Consider the following 9221-nt stretch of genomic DNA (forward strand, 5'->3'; position numbering starts at 1 on the left):
CCATAAAAAGGAACAAAATTTTGTCATTTGTTGAGACGTGGGTGGATCCAGAGACTGTCATACAGAGTGAAGACTAAAAAGAAAAACAAATATCATATATTAACGCATATACGTGGAACCTAGAAAAATGGTACAGAAGAACCGGTTTGCAGGGCAGAAATTGAGACACAGATGTACAGAACAAACGTATGGAAACCAAGGGGGGAAAGCCACAGGGGGGCGGGGGTGGTGGTGGTGTGATGAATTGGGAGATTGGGACTGACATGTATACACTGATGTGTATAAAACTGATGACTAATAAGAACCTGATGTATTAAAAGAGAAAAGAAAAAAGATTTCCCCCTGAAAACCAACAGGGAGATCTTTCTGTATATAGAAGGATTTAAAGGGAAAAAAGTCACCCCAGGGGTGCTGCCTCCTCCTCATATTGTCAGAGGACCAGATATATGCACTTGGAACAGAAATACCAATTGTTTTCCTTCATGCTGTGGACTTGGATAAGGAAAATGTCTCCTCCCCATAATCTCACCATTTACTTTGGCTCCACCTATGTATCCCTTACAAGAGAATTGGCTAATTTTGTTCTCCAAGACCAGAGAGCCATTGATTTACTTGGGTGGTCTAAGGACACCTACCCTCCTGATGAACATTTCTGGGTGACACTTAACAGGATTCCAGCAGGTCTTGTCTGTAGGAGCGACAGCTCAGGGCCACGTGGGCTGCGGACTGCCCACGTGGACTACATCTCCCAAAGGGCTCCACAGGCACGCCAACAGGAAGTGGCTGGAGCATCTCCCACCTCCACGCTGAGAAGAAGAGGTTCTATCCGTGGCCTTGGCGCTTCTCTTTCCTTTCGCACCGGTTGCCGCTGCGGAGCATGGCAGGTCCATGTGTGCAGTGAGGGGCGCTATTCCTGGGCCAGTAGCACCCGACCCCTGGGTTTGACTGCGTCCACCCTGCCATGGACCCCAACACCATTATCGAAGCCCTGCGGGGCACCATGGACCCAGCCCTGCGTGAGGCCATGGAGCGCCAGCTCAATGAAGAACACAAGTCTCTGAAGTTTGTTTCAACACTGCTTCAGATTACTATGTCAGAACAACTGGATTTACCTGTGGGACAGGCAGGTGTTATCTATTTGAAAAATATGATAACACAGTATTGGCCTGATCGGGAAACAGCACCAGGGGATATATCCCCTTATACTATTCCAGAAGAAGATCGACACTGTATTCGAGAAAATATTGTAGAAGTCATTATCCACTCTCCTGAGTTCATCAGGGTACAGATTACTACATGCATTCATCATAACATCAGACATGATTATCCAAGTCGCTGGACTGCCATTGTGGCCAAAATTGGCTTTTACCTTCAGTCTGATAACAGTGCATGTTGGCTAGGAATTCTTCTTTGCCTCTATCAGCTTGTGAAAAATGACTACCCATCTTCCTGCTAAGGAATCTTCCAGCTGTTGCTCCAACCTCTGTCAGAGTGCCAGTTGTAGTTCTGGTATAAGAAACCAGAGGAACGGAGTCCATTGGTAGCAGCAGTGCGATATTTCCTGCCAGTTCTAAAGGACCGTTTTATCCAGCTTCTTTCTGATCAGTCTGATCAATCTGTCCTCATCCAGAAACAAATTTTTAAGATCTTCTATGCTCTTGTTCAGTATACACTACAACTGGAGCTTATAAACCAACAGAACCTGACAGATGGGTAAAAATTTTAACGACTGTTGTGAACAGGGATGTACCTAATGAAACACTTCAAGTTGAAGAAGATGACAGACCTAAGTTACCATGGTGGAAATGTAAGAAGTGGGCTTTACATATCTTAGCAAGGGTTTTTTTTTTTTTTTAAGCCTTGCGCTCCCTGAAGGTTTTCGGCAAAGCATTTCTTTCTTTTTTTAAACAGAGAACAGGAGTATTTTTTTATTTATTTATTTTTAAATTTATTTATGTATTTTTGGCTGTGTTGGGTCTTCATTTCTGTGCGAGGGCTTTCTCTAGTTGTGGCAAGCGGGGGCCACTCTTCATCGCGGTGCGCAGGCCTCTCACTATCGCAGCCTCTCTTGTTGCGGAGCACAGGCTCCAGACGCGCAGGTTCAGTAGTTGTGGCTCACGGGCCTAGTTGCTCTGCGGCATGTGGCATCTTCCCAGACCAGGGCTCGAACCTGTGTCCCCTGCATTAGCAGGCAGATTCTCAACCACTGCGCCACGAGGGAAGCCCAGCAAGACTTTTTGAAAGATATGGAAGCCCTGGCAATGTTTCCAAGGAGTACAATAAATTTGCTCAAGTATTTCTGAAGGTATTTGCTGTTGATGTCCAACAAGTTTTATTGAAGGTGTTATATCAGTACAAGGAGAAGCAATATATGGCTCCTCGAGTTTTACAACAGACACTTAATTATATTAATCAAGGAGTTTCTCATGCTCTCACCCGGAAGAATCTGAAGCCTCATATGCAAGGCATTATCCAAGATGTTATTTTTCCATTGATGTGCTATACAGATGCTGATGAGGAACTTTGACAAGAAGACCCCTGTGAATATATACACATGAAGTTTGATGTGTTTGAGGATTTCATCTCTCCTACCACTGCTGCCCAGACACTTTTGTTTACAGCTTGTAGTAAGAGGAAAGAGGTACTACAAAAGGCTATGGGATTTTGCTACCAGATTCTTACAGAACCAAATGCTGATCCTCGAAAAAAAGATGGAGCCCTGCATATGATTGGCTCTTTAGCTGAAATACTTCTGAAGAGAAAGATCTACAAAGATCAGATGGAATATATGTTGCAGAATCATGTATTCCCCCTCTTCAGCAGTGAACTAGGCTACACGAGAGCGAGCGCTTGCTGGTCCTTCACTATTTTTGTGAAGTGAAGTTCAAAGTGACCAGAACCTGCAAACAGCCCTAGAGCTGACACGAAGATGTCTGATTGATGATAGGGAAATGCCTGTTAAAGTGGAAGCTGCCATTGCACTTCAAGTGCTGATCAGCTATCAAGAGAAAGCTAAAGAATACGTCACACCATTCGTCCAACCTGTCACGCAGGCTTTTCTTCATATTATAAGAGAAACAGAAAATGATGATCTTGCCAATGTAATTCAGAAAATGATCTGCGAGCATAGTGAAGAAGTTACTCCTATTGCAGTAGAAATGACACCACATTTGGCAATGACATTTAATCAAGCAATCCAGACTGGGCCAGATGAAGAAGGAAGTGATGACAAAGCAGCTACTGCTGTGGGAATCCTGAATCCCATCGACACACTTCTTAGTGTAGTTGAAGATCACAAAGAAATAACCCAGCAGCTTGAAGGAATCTGCTTACAGGTCATTGGAACTGTTTTACAACAGCATGTCTCAGAATTCTATGAGGAGATCTTCTCTTTAGCACATAGTTTGACATGTCAACAAGTGTCTCCACAGATGTGGCAGCTACTACCTCTGGTATTTTAGGTTTTTCAGCAAGATGGCTTTGATTACTTTACAGGTGTGATGCCTCTGCTTCATAATTATGTAACAGTTGATACAGACACACTTCTGTCTGATAGCAAGTACCTTGAAATGATATAGAGTATGTGCAAAAAGGTTCTTACAGGAGTTGCAGGAGAAGATGCAGAATGTCACGCAGCAAAATTGTTACAGGTGATCATTCTGTGGTGCAAAGGGCATGGCATTGACCAGTGTATTCCCTTATTCGTGGAAGCAGCATTAGAGAGACTGACAAGAGAGGTGAAGACAAGTGAACTTCGAACAATGTGCCTGCAAGTTGCCGTTGCAGCTTTGTATTATAATCCACACCTACTTCTCAACACCTTAGAAATTTTTCACTTCCCTAATAATACTGAACCAGTTACAGATCATTTTATTACACAGTGGCTTAATGATGTTGATTGTTTCTTGGGGCTTCGTGACAGAAAGATGTGTGTTCTGGGCCTATATGCTCTTATTGATGTGGAACAAATACCACAAGTTTTAAATCAGGTTTCTGGACAGATTTTGCCAGCTTTTATTCTTTTATTTAATGGATTAAAAAGAGCATACGCCTGCCATGCAGAACAGGAGAATGACAGTGATGATGATGATGAATCGGAGGAACTGGAGAGTGATGAAGATGATATTGATGAAGATGGACAAAAATATTTGGAGATCCTGGCTAAGCAAGTGGGCGAAGATGGAGATGATGAAGACTGGGAAGAAGGTGATGCTGAAGAAACTGCCCTGGAAGGCTATTCCATGATCATTGATGATGAAGATAACCCTGTTGATGAGTAACAGATATTTAAAGCTATATTCGAACTATACAAAATCGTCATCCCGTGTGGTACCAGGCTCTGACTCATGGTCTTAATGAAGAACAAAGAAAACTGTTACAGGCTATAGCAACTCTAGCTGATCAAAGAAGAGCAGCCCATGAATCCAAAATGATTGAGAAGCACGGAGGATACAAATTCAGTGCTCCAGCTGTGCCCAGTTCTTTCAGTTTTGGAGGCCCGGCACCAGGGATGAATTGAGTTACCACTTTCCTGCAGTGTGATCGCAGTGAAGAGCTTGTGTTCCTCCTAGTAGCGGTTCCAGAACTGGTTCATGTTATCCACTCTAAACTAACGGATCAATAGATGGACAAAAAAAAACCCAGGAGGTGGGACCTGATCATGCAACTTGGCACTGAAAATGAATCCAGAAGGATTTTGGTGGGGGAGGGAGGTAACCTGGGGGACAGGGAGTATTTTCTTTACTTTTTGAAGTAAGTAAGATTCTGACTAAAAGTTCAAGTGACACTGTGGAAATCTGCAACAAGAGGGGATGCCATGAAGGCAGCCTTTCTTCTTCCGAGGAAAAAACAGGCATGGGCTACAGGACTATTTAAAATGTCTCATTTACAGTATAAGCTCAGAGGTAAATGTAATTTTTACACCTATGAGTATTTGTCCGATTTCTGTCTCTTCCTCACCATTGGGTATCTATCCTTTATATGTAAATAAGATAAGGTAATCGATAGCCTTATTCAATCTTCGTCATTTTCATCATCAAAGATTGTTCCTATGTAGATTATTGGACATTTATTGTAGCACTACATAACTGATTAAAAAAAAATCTGTAAATGAATTAACACTTTCATATTGAAACAAGCCTGCTAGCCTATGTATAAAATAGCAAAATGTTTGCTGTTTATAAAAAGATGGGATGTAATGGGGTGGGGGGCAGGGGTAATTTCAAGTTATTAATTTAAAAATGAACTAGCAATTTTGTACCTGGTGACTTTGTGGTGCACTCACCTCTGATAGTGACTTGAATTCAGTATGTTAAAAGGGGTTAGTGATATTTCATGGCTGCTAAAAATGGAAACTCCCTCTGTGTCCTGTTTTTTCTTAAAGCTCTCAGTGTACAAGTGGATATTTGGATAGAAGACCTTACAAATAGGAAAGATGATATTTGAAGCATGTAAATTGGATATAGAATTCTACTCTTAAAGAGTTGATAAAAGAGTATGGCTAAACATCTATATATGCAATCTATTAAAAGAACTTAATTCTGCAAAACAAAGAACTACCATACGACCCAGCAATCCCACTACTAGGCATATACCCTGAGAAAACTATAATTCAAAAAGAGTCATGTCCCACAATGTTCATTGCAGCTCTATTTACAATAGCCAGGACATGGAAGTAACCTAAGTGTCCATCAACAGATGAATGGATAAAGAAGATGTGGCACATATATACAATGGAATATTACTCAGCCATAAAAAGAAACGAAATTGAGTTATTTGTAGTGAGGTGGATGACCTAGAGTCTTTCATACAGAGTGAAGTAAGTCAGAAAGAGAAAAACAAATACCGTACACTAACACATACGTATGGAATCTAGAAAAAAAAACATGGTTCTGAAGAACCTAGGGGCAGGACAGGAATAAAGATGCAGACGTAGAGAATGGACTTGAGGACATGGGGAGTGGGAAGGGTAAGCTGAGACGAAGTGAGACAGTGGCATGGACATATATACACTACCAAATGTAAAATAGATAGCTAGTGGGAAGCAGATGCATAGCACAGGGAGATCAGCTGGGTGCTTTGTGACCACCTAGAGGGTTGGGATAGGGAGGGTGGGAGGGAGACTCAAGAGGGAAGAGATATGGGAACATATGTATATGTATAACTGATTCACTTTGTTATAAAGCAGAAACTAACACACATTGTAAGGCAATTATACTTCCATAAAGATGTTAAAAAAAGAAAAAAGAAAAAAAGATGTCTGCTCTTTGAAAGGCCCTGAGGTGAGAATGAAGACAAGCCATAGACTGGGAGAAAATATTTGCAAATCATATATCTTGCTAAAGAAATTGTGTCTAGAAAAAGATGTATATTTAGATATAAATATATCCTAGAAAAAGAATATATTTATTCTCAAAACTCAATAATAAAACAACCCAATTAAAAAATGGGCAAAAGATTTGAACAGATACTTCACCAAAAATGATACACATATAGCAAATAAGCACTGAAAAGACACTCAACATCATGTATTGCTAGAGATATAACAGTACACAGCTATTAAAATTAAAATACTGACTATACCAAGTGTTGACGAGGAAGAAGAATAACTAGAGCTCTCATACACTGGTGGTGGGAATAACAACAGTACAACCACATTAGAAAACATGAATAACAACAGTACAACCACATTAGAAAACAGGTTGGCAGCTTCCTAGAAATTTAAACATATGCCTACCATATGATCCAGCCATTCCATTCCTAGGTATTTACCCAAGATAAATTAAAACACACGTCCATACAAAGGCTTATGCAAATGTTCATAGCAGCCTTATTTGTCATAGCCAAAATTGGAAAGAACTCAAATGCTCATCGGTAAGTGAATGGATAAATGCATTGTGATATATTCATAGGATACCACTATTCAGCAAGAAAAAGGAATGAACTACTGATAAACACGACAAAATGGATGAATCACAGAATAATTAGGATGAGTGAAAAAGGCCAGACCAAAAAAAGGTGAAAAAAATTTTTGCAAATGGCCGTTTAAATTAACCTTGTCTATCTTTATGTTGTCATATTAAAGCTATAGCCCTGAAACCCTTTAAATACTACAGGAAGATTCCGTACATTATATTAAACCATTCCATTTATATAAAATTCTACATGTAAACCAATGCCTAGTGACAGAAAGCAGATTTTCGGTTGCCTGGGGGACCAGTTAGGGGGTGGGGGAAATTGGAGGAATTAGAAAAGGCATGAGGAAACTTTTGGGATGGTCACTACATTCACCATTTTGTTTGTGGTGATCATTTCTTGGGCAAATATGTATGTCAAAACTTACCAAATGCTTCATTTTAAATATGTGCAGTTTACTGTATGTCAAGTTATTCCTCAATTAAGCTCTTAGAAAAAGGAGGAGAAGTAGGAGAAGGAGAAGGGAAGAAGGAGAAAATAGATACATGAGCTTAGAGAAGTGGCGTTTGCTAGAGAGAGGAGTTTTGGAAGTCATCAGCGTGTAAATGGTACTTCAGACCCTGGGAATGAATGAAATCACTTAGGGAGAGATTAGTCAGAAAAGAGAAGGGGACCTAGGATGCTGCAATAAGAAACACCAAAATTTAGAAGTTTAGGATGGAGAGGATCATGACACATGCTTTGGTTTTCTTAAATTGTTTAAATCCAACCCCTATCAAGTTTAAAGCATCTGATCACCATTTTATTCACTATAGGCTGAACCAATAGGAATGCAGACCCATTTAAGAGAGCTTGTAACTTAACAATTATTGTGTCTTTTTTACTTGCTCCTATTCATTAGTCCATAGCACTTAACATGATTATTGTTGATCTTAATTGACAGAAGTCATCTTTTGTTTTTTCCTTAATGCTATTATTTTAAGTATAGTGAAAATATTTCTTATATTTCTATGAAATATGCCAGCATATTTTAAAGATATATCGCATTCGAACTTATTTAATGTTCAGCTAACAACATTATATTTGGCATGTGTCATCAACAGCATACAGAACGTAAAGGTATTCACAGAAATGAAAATGCAAACATGGTCATTTATCTTTTTTATAAATTTATTTATTTGTTTGTTTTTATCCTTGGCAGTGTCGGGTCTCCATTGTTGTGCGTGGGCTTTCTCTAGTTGCGGTGAGCGGGGGTTACTCTTCCTTGAGGTGCGCGGGCTTCTCATTGTCGTGACTTCTCTTTTTGCAGAGCACGGGCTCTAGGCGCACGGGCTTCAGTAGTTGTGGCTCGTGGGCAGTAGAGCACAGGCTCAGTAGTTGTGGTGCATGGGCTTAGCTGGTCCGTGGCATGTGGGATCTTCCCAGGGCAGGGATCGAACCTGTGTCTCCAGCACCAGCAGGCAGACTCTTAACCACTGCACCACCAGGGAAGCCCAACATTGTCATTTTAATTGATATTTATATGTGTCAGTGTATCCTAAATTAAGTTGATTAGAGTTTAAAAATACGTAAATTTTGTGTTTAAGCTTAATGTAAATTATTTCAAGTGACTAAATTAACTTTGTCCATTTGTTTATTTCTATCTTGTTATTTTAAAGCTAAAGCCCTGAAATGTTCTAAATACTCCAGGAGCTTTTTAAATTCTCATATTTATATCAGAAATGGAGTTTTAGTTTCAAAACCCAAAAAATCCAATGCATCTCTTCCCTCAGTCTTCTCTCCATCTCAAACTATTCACTCTGCTTCTTCCCGCCCATTACCAAATATTTCCATCGGTGTTTATGCTCGCTGGCTCCACTTCCCATCCTTCTCAGCCAATCAGTCTTCTCAAAATGCTCTCTCAAAGTCCACCATGAAATCACGGTCCCCAGCATCCCTGAGTACTCTTCTAGTCTCCTGTTACTTGAGCTCACTGCAACATTTGACACTACAGATGGCTCCATTCTTTTCACAACTCCCGTTTTGTTTGTTTGTTTGTTTATTGCTTCTGGGATCCTACCTCCTCTTACTTTGCTGGCTTATCCTTTTCAGTTCCTGAGTTTTTCATTCTCAGCTTAAATTTTGCATTTGCATGCTTCTATTTTCTACCCTTTTCATTCTCTTCCCTCTTCTTGGACAATCTTAGCCTCATCCATCGATGTTTTTCCCTTCAGCCTCCTAAATTATTTGCATTTTCATTTGTTCTCCCTCTTGGAGCCAAAACACTCTTGCCTACTTTAGTTTCTCGGCTAGCTCACACTGGACCT

At 40.3% G+C, this 9221-nt stretch overlaps 1 pseudogene; it reads left to right on the top strand.

Annotated features, from left to right (window-relative positions):
• Positions 1 to 961: 961 nt before the first annotated feature.
• On the top strand, positions 962 to 4666 carry LOC132521737 (importin-7-like; annotated as a pseudogene).
• The last annotated feature ends 4555 nt before the right edge of the window (positions 4667 to 9221 follow it).

This window comes from Lagenorhynchus albirostris, chromosome 6, assembly GCF_949774975.1.
Source record: "Lagenorhynchus albirostris chromosome 6, mLagAlb1.1, whole genome shotgun sequence".
Lineage (NCBI taxonomy): Eukaryota > Metazoa > Chordata > Mammalia > Artiodactyla > Delphinidae > Lagenorhynchus > Lagenorhynchus albirostris.